We start from the raw sequence: 12,573 nt of genomic DNA, 5'->3' as shown, positions 1-12,573 counted from the left end.
TATACCTCAATCAGGTCTCCTCTCTTCCTCCTTCTCTCCAGAGAAAAAAGTCCAAGCTTTTTCAATCTTTCTTCATAAGGCAAGCTTTCCAGTCCAGGCAGCATTCTGGTAAACCTTCTTTGCACCCTCTGCAAAGCCTCTGTATCTTTCCTACAGTAGGGTGACCAGAACTGGACACAATATTCTAATTGTTGTCCCACCAGGGACTTGTGGAGCTGTAGCAAAACATCACAACTCTTAAACTCGATCCCCCTGTTAATGAAACCCAAAACACCATATGCTTAACAAACCTATCCACTTGGGTGACTACTTTGAGGTATCTATGTACTTGCACACCTAGATCCCTCTGTTCCTCCACTCTGCCAAGAATCCTGTCTTTAATCCTATATTCAGCATTCGAATTCAACCTTCCAAAATGCATCACTTCACATTTATCCAGGTTGAGCTCCATCTGTCATTTCTCAGCCCAGCTCTGCATCCTGTCTATGTCACACTGCAGCCTGCAGTAGCCCTCTATACTATCAACGACACCTCCAACCTTTGTGTCATCTGCAAATTTACTAACCCACCCCTCAACCTCATCGTCCAAGTCATTTATAAAACTACCAACATCAGAGGCCCAAGAACATAGCCCTGCGGGACCTACTCAACACTGTCCTCCAGACAGAATACTTTCCATCTACAACCACTCTCTGCCTTCTGACAGCCAACCAATTCTGAATCCAGATCGCCAAATCTCCCTGTATCCCATATTTCCTGACTTTATGAATGAACCTACCATGGCGAACCTTATCAAGTGCCTTGCTGAAGTCCAAATGCACCACATCCACTGCTCGGCCTTCATCAACCTGTCTTGTCACCTCCTCGAAGAACTCAATAAGATTTGTGAGGTATGACCTGCCCCTCTCAAAACCATGCCTTCAATCATGGTATGGTTTTCCTAAAAGTCATAGATCCTATCCTTCAGAATTCTTTCCAAAACCATATGGATGGTTGATATGGATGAGTTGGACCAAAGGCTGTTTTCGAGCTGTACAGCTCTATGACTGAGACATAGCAATCTGCAAGTATATGTAACACATAATTGTAGCAATTCTGCTGAATTTTAACTCACAAATGTTTCATTGTCAACACAAAGTCATGAGAAAAATTGTACTGGCTGACAGTGATTATACTTCATTCACTGTAAAGAACTTTTGACACTTCCTGAGATACTTTGTGCTGATACAGGGTATTCTGGTGACAAACCATCTCCAAAGATAGGCCTGAGAGCTTAATTCCTATTTATAAGCCACACGTTAGGATAATCATTCATAGTATTGCTGACCTGACTTCAGGTTATTGAATCTGTAGCACCATGCTTCCACCAATGTATCCTTGCCGAGAAGTTTACTCTGCTCAGCTCTCCCTCTGCCTTCTGAAGATAATTACTATTTGATTATTAGACCATTAGTAAACACAAGAGAATAGGTCTGTTGGCACACAGTGTAACACCCTTTCCTCTAAGCCAGGAGGTCTGAGTTTGAGTCCGACTCCAATGTTTGAGAGCCAAGGCAAGGTGCATTCCTACTGTGGCTAAATTCTTCTGCCACTCTGATAGCAGTCAGTCCAGTTGGATGCTGAGTGGCACCCCTCACATTATAATCTCTGGTGACAGGTTAGTGACCTGTACTAGGAAAGTCTGACTGTTACAATGGGAGAAAGCACATACTTTATCTACCAGTAGGCATGAAAAGAAAGAAGAACCATAAACACCAGGTTGAGCTCGGGGCAGGTAATGGAATGCCTTCTGAATGCTAGGATGAATGGTACATTTTACCATAAACTCCCCGCTAAGATCGAGTGGTAGTTAGTCAGTGTGCAATGACCACCACGTATTAAAAACAACAAATGCACATCTAGGCATCCTCTATCATTTCAATATGAAAAGGGAACCCTAAAATAATAAATGCCTTATTATCAACACATTGTCCATAGTATGAAGACACACCATAAGCCATTGTTCTTTGGTTCCATTTGTTTGATATGTAGACATTCAGCCACAATTATTTGTCATTTTGCAAGTTACCAAAGACACAGAGCCTTGATAATTAAAAAGGGCATTCACATATCTGGCATTCAGGTTACCCAATCTCTTACAGTTTCTTCACCATACATAAAACTGGCATTTGGCTTCATGCGTAGAGAAAATGAACTGGCCAATTTTCAGCAGCTCATTTCTCTCGATATTCTGACTGTTCAATTTCAAAGGAATTTCAGCACACCTAAAAGCTCTCCGAATCCTTATACTGTACACCAGTACATTAATCCTCATCCCCATCTGGGCCACATTAAAACTTTAGAGAAATTACTAATTAATGTCAATAAAACTATAAGATGTAGCAGCAGAAATAGGCCATTCAGCCCATAAAATCAAATTAATATTCAGTCCCAAATTCATGGACCTATCACATATTAAAGAACAGAACTACACATGACCTTAGCCAAAAGGCCGAGAAGTGATCAGCCCATAGAGTCTGCTCTGCCATTCAATGAGACCATGGCTCATCTGATAATCGTCAACTCCACTTACTGATTAAAAAAACTGTCTACTTTAGCCTCAAATTAGAAAGGGTCCTGTGTTGTAGGCCATCATCCAGAAAGAACTGAATGAAGGTAGCCAAAATCATTTTAAGTAGAACGCTTACATTTATCATACAGAAAGCACAGGTATCAACAAAGTGGAGAATTAAAGACAGCCTGGGGGATGATGGAATTATCTTTAGCAAATTTCCTTGTTTCGGTTGTTACGAATGCTTAATGCTATATTTTAATTTTTCGTGCAAAATTTCAGTTCAGAATGGACAGAACCATACACGGCTTTAAGTTTGATTTGTATTTCTGTATATATTGTGTGGCTTAAGAAGGAGAGGACGCAGTTTAGTTTCATTTTTGAATCTGTGTGTCATACCATGCCATTTGAGAAGTTGTTTACATGTAGTCAAATTAGGATTTTAAAAAAGAACCTTCAGGTGTATAGGCCAGTTCTTTAGAAAGCAAGTGTCAATGAGAAGTTAAATAAAAGCTGTTACCAAGCAACAGAAGTCTGCTACTGCAGAAAAATAAAAAAAAAACCCAGAACAATGGGCAGGGTGCAGGTTTTTGTCAGAGAAAACAGGTCTATGGCAGTAAAGGCAATGTTAGCTTAGCAGTTTGGACAAAAGTGAAGTTTTGATTGGCTTAAATGTCAGTAAGAGCAGAGCTCCAGAAACAGAAGATAGCAGAGGAAGACATCCCACCAGGATGTTGAATGAATACGATAAAGGAGCACACGTTAAGGAGTAAATGAGCTATGTTAACAATTTAATGGTATCAGGAAGATATATTAATGAAAGACGAGCATATAGTGAAAGCAGAAATTTTCCCAAGAAGAAACCTCCTATAGATCTATCACAAGGAATTTCAAAGGAGACAACTGGTGATCCTTCTCAGAGATTTGACTATCTATAAGGGTTTTTGAAGATAGAAAGTATTGTTAAGTGAAAGAGTGGGTAAATGTACCCTGACTAATCTTGAAAGATTTGCAGTAACCCTTTTTAACTCAAGCGTGTTATGCAGTAAGATAGACAAATGGGATAGACAAGACATTGGTAAGGTCACATTTGGAGTACTGTGTACAATTCTGGTCTCCCTGCTATAGGAAGGATGTTATTAAAATGTAAAGGGTGCAAAAAAGATTTAGTAGAATGTTACCAAGACTGGAGCATTTTCTTCATAAAGAGAGGCTGGATAGGCTGGGACTTTTTTTATCCCAGGAGCATAGGGTGCTGAGAAGGTCAACTTATAGAGGTTTATAAAATCTTAAGGGGCACCAATAAGGTGAATAGCAAAGGTCATTTTCGCTAGGGTAGAAGAGTCCAAAACTAGAGGGCATAGGTTCAAGGCGAGAGGAGAAATTTTAAAATGGACCTGACGGGCAACTTTTTCACACAGAGGGTAGTGTGTTTGTGGAACAAACTGGAAGTGGTAAATGCTGGTAGAATTACAACATTTAAAAGACATTTGGATGGGTACATGGATAGGAAAGCTTTGGAGGGATATTGGCCAAATGCAGGCAAGAGGGACTCGTTCAGTTTTGGAAAGCTATTTGGCATGGATGAATTGGGCTGAAGGGCCTTTGTCCCTGCTGTATGAGTCTATGACTCTATGACAAGAGATCCAACACAACTTTATTGAACATTTTATCAAGGAGAAATGATAGTTGTCAGACCATACTTTAGTTAAACTTTATTGAACTCCTCTTCATAAGGTTCTTCAGTAAACATCCTTCAATCTCTCAGTAAACAGTCTCAAATCTGCACTAGGTATCTACTTCTGGCATGGACTTCCAAGTATTCACTACACCCTATCCACAGGTCTCTACCACTGAATTTGAATAATTTGACCGAGATTCTGGTAATACCCATTAGTAAGACTGCAAAAGGCTGTTCCTCAGGCTTCAGAACCGAGGACAATGTCATTAAGTTTGCAGATGACACAATGATAGGTGGAAGGACAGGTGGTGTTGAGAAAGCAAGGAGGCAGCAGAAGGACTTGGAGAGGCTAGGGGAGTGGGCAAAGAAGTGGCGGATGAAATACAATGTGGGAAAATGTGAGATTATTAACTTTGGTGCATACTGGAGAAGAATAGAGGTGTAAACCAATTTCTAAATGGGGAAAGGCTTTGGAAACCTGAAATACAAAGCGATTTGGGAGTTCAAGTTCAGGATTCTCTTAAGACTATCACGCAGGTTAAGTTAGCAGTTAGGAAGGCAAAATTCATTTCAATAGAGCTAGAGTACAAGAGCAGGGTGTACTGCTGAAGCTATATAAGGCTTTGATTAGATTAGATTAGATTAGATTACTTACAGTGTGGAAACAGGCCCTTCGGCCCAACAAGTCCACACCGCCCCGCCGAAGCGCAACCCACCCATACCCCTATATCTACCCCTTACCTAACACTACGGGCAATTTAGCATGGCCAATTCACCTGACCTGCACATCTTTGGACTGTGGGAGGAAACCGGAGCACCCGGAGGAAACCCACGCAGACACGGGGAGAATGTGCAAACTCCACACAGTCAGTCGCCTGAGGCGGGAAATGAACCCGGGTCTCTGGCGCTGTGAGGCAGCAGTGCTAACCACTGTGCCACCGTGCCGCCCACAGAATGTATTTGGAATGCTGTGAACAGTTTTAGGCCTTGTATCTAAGGAAGGATGTGCTGGCCTTGGAGGGGGTGCAGAGGAGATTTACAAGAATGATTGTGGGAATGAAGGTCTTGCCATAGGAGGAGCAGTTGAGGACTCTGGGTCTGTATTTGATGAATTTTAGAAGGGGCCGAAGAGGGGTGGTGGAGAGATCAGATTGAAATGTACAGAATCCTGAGAGGCTAGGATAGAGTAGACATGGAGAACATACTTCCACTAATAGGAGACAAATTGGCAGACTGTGTTCATTGGGTGCCCATTCTTTTTGAATACACAGTATAGGTGATTTCCTCTGCTCTGTGTAGTTCCTCTGTGCTGCAGTGTGTGTTGGCTCGTTGAAGTAATGTTCTGATGCAGCTTCGTTTGTGGCTGCTGGGATGATTGCTTCTGTAGTTCAATATTTGGTCCATATGTGTTGTTTTCCTGTAGACGCTGGTTTGGAGTTCCCCATTGGCTGTTCACTCTACTACGACATCTAGGAATGGCAGTTTGTTGTTGTTTTCCTCCTATTTAGTGAATTTTATGCCAGTAAGGGTATTATTGATGGTCTTGAAGGTTTCCTCTAATTTGTTCCTCAGCAATAAACCCAAACAAGCAGACAAAACATGTCCAGAAACCCTAGCCACTCTCCCCTACATCAAAAATATCTCAGAAATGACTGCGAGACTACTCAGGCCCCTTAGCATCATGGTAGCCCACAAACTCACCAACACACTAAAACAGCAGCTAATGAACTTGAAAAACCCTATACAGACAACAAGCAAAACTAATGTCATTTACAAAATACCATGCAAGGACTATAACAAACACTACATTGGACAAACAGGCAGAAAACTTGCCACTAGGACAGAACCCCACTGGTCCTCACCTACCACCCCACCAACCTCCATAAACACCGTATCATCCGCCGTCATTTCCGCCACCTCCAAACGGACCCCACCACCAGGGATATATTTCCCTCCCCTCTCCCATCAGCGTTTTGAAAAGACCACTCCCTCCGTGACTCCCTCGTCAGGTCCACACCTCCCACCAACCCAACCTCCACTCCCGGCACCTTCCCCTGCAACCGCAAGAAATGCAAAACTTGCTCCCACACCTCCCCCCTTACTTCCCTCCAAGGCCCCAAGGGATCCTTCCGTATCCACCACAAATTCACCTGCACCTCCACACACATCATTTATTGCATCCACTGCACCCGATGTGGCCGCCTCTATATTGGGGAGACAGGCCGCCTACTTGCGGAACGTTTCAGAGAACACCCCTGGGACACCCGGACCAACCAACCCAACCACCCCATGGCTCAACACTTCAACTCCCCCTCCCACTCCACCAAGGACATGCAGGTCCTTGGACTCCTCCATCGCCAGATCATAGCAACACGACGGTTGGAGGAAGAATGCCTCATCTTCCGCCTAGGAACCCTCCAACCACAAGGGATGAACTCAGATTTCTCCAGTTTCCTCATTTCCCCTCCCCCCACCTTGTCTCAGTCAAAGCCCTCAAACTCAGCACCACCTTCCTAACCTGCAATCTTCTTCCTGACCTCTCCGCCCCCACCCCCACCCCCACTCCGGCCTGTCACCTTCACCTTGACCTCCTTCCACCTATCACATTTCCAATGCCCCTCCCCCAAGTCCCTCCTCCCTACCTTTTATCTTAGCCTGCTGGACACACTCTCCTCATTCCTGAAGAAGGGTTCATGCCCGAAACGTCGATTCTCCTGCTCCTTGGATGCTGCCTGACCTGCTGCGCTTTTCCAGCAACACATTTTCAGACCAGGTACATGAACACCAACTAGCCACAAGATGACATGCCCCTCTCTCACTAGTATCCTAACATACAAATAAGAAAGGACACCACTTCGACTGGGACAACACATTCATCCTAGGACAAGCCAAACTAAAGACATGCATGAGAATTCCTAGAAGCATGGCATTCCAACCGGAACTCTATCAATAAACACATCGAGTTAGATCCCATCTACCACCGCCTGAGAAAAAGAACGGGAAAAGACTTTAAGCACAGGAAATGACAACACACAGGAAATGACATCACCAACCCAAACAGAAGCCCAGACATATAAATGGAAAGCAGGAATTATTTGCAGTGCTTCGTCTGGAGGCCCACTGAAGATGTTACCTAGTACAGGGACGAAACGTCTGGAAATGAACCTTTCAGCTCAGCAAGCAAACCTACATCCAGAACCTCAACCTGAGCTACTAATCTTCTCAAAACTCACTTCATAAAATGTGTTCTCTATGCGAATGGGACAACCTTGCATTTTATCTTTGGAAGCTCAGAATATAAAGAGGTTTATTGAAAGCACTCCAACTGCTGAAGCACTGGCATTTTGAGGCTGGCAAATATGGGGTACAATTTATCAACTATTTTAAGTATGACTCTGTAACGTGTGTGTACTGAGGAGAGTATACACATTCAATGTTATGGAGATAATTGTTCCTTCTGAATAATTGTGTCTGCAAAAGACACAAGTTGGAAATGATTGCAGATTGACAATGACAATTTGAGGTAAATGTTGTAGAGAAGTGAATCAATAAAAGTAAATGGATGGAGTTTAGATAGAAACTTTTAGATTGATATACAAAAAGAAATACATGCATAAATAAAGTGTTCAGGGTGTAAGAGTTGAAACATCTCACTATATAATGCTTTGTACAGATTATGCAAATCTTTGATTAAATTTGTTCTGAAATCCTAGATGCAAATATGAACTTTTTTTAACATAGAAGCAAATTTGTTAATTGTATGTTAATTATCTGCCTATGATGGAAATTGACTGGAATTCAGTTGTGTTCCTAGATAAAAAGAACAGACTGGAACTGTAATTGTCGAAGGTGCATGTTTGTGACATGGATTCCTGTAAATAAATGTCCAGAAATTTGGGTAAAGGTTGACTTCAGTTCAATTTCTCATCATCTGATTTTCCTGAAGTATAACACCTATTCCCTGTATTTCATAGAATCCCTAGGGCAGAAACAGGCCATTTGGCCCAACAAGTCCACACCAACTCTCCAAAGAGTATCCCACCCTATCCCTGCATTTCCCATGGCTAATCCACCCATTTCCATATCCTGGACACTATGAGCAATTTAGTATTGTCAATTCACTTAGCCTGCATATCTTTGGACTGTGGGGGGGAACCTACACAGACATAGGGAGAATGTGCAAACTCCACACAAACAGGAATTGAACCCAGGTCCCTAGAGCTGTGAGGCAGCAGTGCTAATCGTTGAGCCACGATGCCACCATTATGGTCGTCTGGCCTGTTCAGCATTTCTGAGTGCTTAAGTCTGTGAGATTCTGAATGACTTAAATGTTGGTAACCCAATGTTATTTCTCAATGTTCCACCGAGCAAATATTTTGATTTTAGGTTAATTAACAGAATGCAGCAATTTGCCACTGACTATTAATCAGATTGCTAGGTAATCATTGTGAGAGGGCCAGTGAAGTACACATGATGGGATTAGTTTTGACTGCATGACAAAGATCTGCATATAAATACAGCAATTCATAGCAATACATCAATCATCAATAATATAGGCCCTTTAATTTCCAGCATGCCAATTTCTTTAAGCCCCCATCAATCGATTTTAATGCAATTGACATAAACTGCTGATGTGTAATATTGACATTACAGAGAGGTAGAAATTGATGCACAGGGATTGTCTTGAGGGAGCTTTTTAATATTAGCTGGAGAAAACCACAACGCACAGCTAATTGTTGTGCAATATCTTTTATTGTAATTTGTTTTATGTGGACATTGTCTCATGTAAGTATGGCTTCTGGAGAATGGATTTAATTATTGTTAAATGGAACATTTATTTGTACGCATCTATCCATGTAATGGAACATTATGAAAAGAGATGGCTATATTCTTGTCTAAACAGATCAATTTCAGAATACAATTTTGCTTTTTAATGGGCTGGCATGGGCCATATATAACCTGAGTGAAGCCATGGGCATTAGATTGTAGTGAGTGATATGAAACTGCCTCACAGAAAACTGTCTGATACCCATGGGTTTGAAATAGGCGACAAGGTGATGGGCACCAGATTAACTGATCCCTCCTGTCATCACTGATTTTGTGCTCTTGATAGGACTGTGATAATTACCCACAAAGCAATTGTCCTTGAAATTCACACTGAAGTGATTTGATATGGTTTTGAGAAAAGGGGTAAGGCACTAATTAAAAGGACATCTCTCGAATGCTGACAAGACTGACTGTTCTGCTGGTTTTTTTTTGTCTAATACAAAGTTTAAATAGGTTCTGAGTACCAATAAGAAGAGCTCTACACCTGTGTGAAATATAAATTTGCAGGTATCCATCTAGCAAACATGCGGGACAAACAGTATAACTCTAAGAGCTGTAAGCAGTGTTCAGCCTCCTATATACAACAGCTAAGGCTTGTTTTACAATATTGTTACACATCGAACCAGCTGGCTGGAGAATGCCTGAGCAGAGAGATTAGCATTAATATGGTACCATGATGATCTGCCCACTAATCCAACATGTGTCTAAAGTGTTGCTGTTAACAGTTGAGGTATAGCACAGCACAATATGGAAAATCTTGCTAACATTCTGCAATGTAGTTTTTGGGGAGCAGTTTGCCAAGTGAATACCATCATTTTCCCCAAGGTCTTTAAGGGCGTGATGGTTATTAAGATACATAAGGCAACACAATAGTGTACATAAAAGGCTGGTTGGATCAGATGTCTAAACCTGTCAGTATGTTTGTGAATTGATGAACATGTTTGTTGTCATGCTAATCTGAGCAATCCTGCATTACTTGTGCTGCTCACAATAAGGGAGTTATCAGTTTTGTCTTTGTTGACGAACAAAGGATCACGTTACATACTCATCGACACTACATTTCAAAAGAACAGTGCTAAAACTCTAGCAGATTCACTGAACGCAATGCAGCCAGCTGTGCTAGCTTTCCATCCAACAGTTAAAAGTTCTAACTTACGCTCAGTGCCTCTAATTGAGACTACCTATGTCTGAGCTAGCATTGGTTTGCAGGTTGTGCATTGCTGACTGTGATATCTGGATCCTTATACTACCCTTGTAAACTAAAGGATTTTATGATAAGGTTAACATGATCCTCATGTTCACAATCTCTCTTTGCCCAACCTCTGAAATTCCAAACTCTTGTTCTGAATTACCAATCCAGTAATGGCCAGCAATTTGTCACATTTTTTTACACGTCCAAGCCAAAATTTTTCAGTAAATTATTTGGACTTGAATTAATTTAAGTACTGTATCCCTTGCCAATAATGGTTTTGACTGCTCAAACCATATTAGTGTAATTATTTAATGAATGCTCTCCATTCTCTTGCCTGACTTTAACATTTCTGCAGCACTGCGGTTAGTTTTTTTTTATACAATGGCGCAATGTTTTGGAATAGTACTAGCTGAAAATTAGTAGATTCTCAAGACAATTAGGGAAACAGTAAAACTAGACAGAGACAAACTATTCTGACTAGTTTGTGTGTGTATGACTATGGGTTACGGTCTAGATAATAGAATTAGACCTGGCAGAAGTGAATTAGAAAGCAGGTCTGCAAAGACAGGACAGAAAATGATCCCAACCACTGTTCCACGTACAGCACTTGGTGCCAGGTGAAAATAATAACTTTGAATCTGATATTGACAGATTATTTTTAACAAAGATATTAAGGGACATGGACAAAGGCAGAATGATATAAAGCTAGATAGTAGTTAGGCTTAGAACTCAGTTAAGAGCCAAATCGGAACAAGGGGCTGAAATTGCTTACTTCATTTTATTTACTCCTGGGACATGGGTGTCACTAGCTGGCCAGCATTTATTGCCCATCTCTAATTGCCCTTGAGAATGTGTTGGTGCTCTTCCTTCTTGAACCACTGCAGTCCACCTGCTGAGAGTTAATCCACAATGCTCAAGGGAGGGAATTCCAGGATTTTGACCCAGCCACAGTGAAGGAACAGAGATATATTTCCAAGTCAGGATGGGGAGTGGCTTAGAGGGGAACTTGCAGATGGAAGAGGTTGTGGGTTTGAAAGGTTTTGTCTAAGGAACTTTGGGAAACTTCTGCTGTGTGTCTTGTAGCTATGTACACACACAGACATCTTGTATAATCAGCCAAGATGGCAGCCAAGTAGGACACTCCAGCCAAAGCTTACCCACTCCATCAGTTCTTCTTTTTCTTCTCTTCTCCTCCTCTTAGTGCTTTTGTTTTTTTTCTTCTTTTCTCATGGCTTCTGTTGATTCCTGGCCCTCGTGCAACGATTCCAAGCCCTCAGGCAGCAATTCCTGGCCCTCAGGCAGCAATTCCCAGCCCTCAGACAACAATTCCTGGCCCTCAGGTAACGATAATACCCAATCTTCTGGCAGCAATTCCTGGACCCTTTGGTAACGATGATTCCCAGGCCCTCAGGCAGCGATTCCCCAGCCCTCAGGTAGCGATTCCCAGTCCTCAGGCAGCAATGAGTCCCGATCCTGAAGCAGCGATTCCCGGTCCTCAGGCAGTGATTCCTGGCCCTCAGGCAGCGATGATTCCCAGCCCTCAGGCAGCAATTCCCGGCCCTCAGGCAGTGATTCCTGGTCCTCGGGCAGATATGAGTCCCGATCCCCAGGCATTGATTCCCGGGCCCTCAGGCAGTGATTCCTTGTCCTCAGGCAGCGACCCCCGGGCCCTCAGGCAGTGATGAGACTTGATCCTTCGGCAGTGATGATTCCCAGGCTTTCAGGCAGCGATGATTCCCAGGCCCTCAGGCAGCGATGAGACCTGATCCTTAGGCAGCGATGATTCCTAGGCTTTCAGACAGTGGTGATTCTCGGTCCTCAGGCAGTGATTCCCAGCCCTCAGGCAGAGATTCCCGGTGCTCAGGCAGCAATGATTCCTGGCCCTCAAAAGCAATTCCTGGGCCCTCAGACAGAGATTCTTGGCCCTCAGGCAGTGATTCCTGGTGCTTGGGCAAAGATTCCCAGTGCTCAGGCAGCGAATCTCAGTCCTCAGGTAGCTTTGATTCCTCGACCCTCAGGCAGCAATTTCTGGTCCTCAGGCAGAGATGAGTCCCAGTCCTCAGACAGTGACATCTGGGCCCTCAGGCAGCAATGATTCGCAGGCCCTCAGGCAGTGATTCCCAGGCTCTCAAGGAGCAATGATTCCCGGTCCTCAGGCAGTGATGATTCCCAGCCCTCAGGCAGCGATGGTTCCCGGTCTTCAGACAGCGATTCCCAGGCCTTCAGGCAGCGATAATTCCTGATCCTCAGGCAGTGATGAATCTCGGTCCCTCGGTCCTCAGGTTGTGATGTTTCCCCGCCCTCAGACAGTGATGATTCTCG

General features: G+C 43.1%; 1 pseudogene; it reads right to left on the bottom strand.

Moving 5' to 3' along the window:
- Positions 1-2,373: 2,373 nt before the first annotated feature.
- LOC140486556 (U2 spliceosomal RNA) lies at positions 2,374-2,503 on the bottom strand (annotated as a pseudogene).
- Between the last annotated feature and the right edge of the window lie 10,070 nt (positions 2,504-12,573).

The sequence above is a fragment of the Chiloscyllium punctatum genome, chromosome 15, assembly GCF_047496795.1.
Source record: "Chiloscyllium punctatum isolate Juve2018m chromosome 15, sChiPun1.3, whole genome shotgun sequence".
Taxonomy (NCBI): Eukaryota; Metazoa; Chordata; class Chondrichthyes; order Orectolobiformes; family Hemiscylliidae; genus Chiloscyllium; species Chiloscyllium punctatum.
This window is presented reverse-complemented; position numbering and strand designations above follow the sequence as displayed.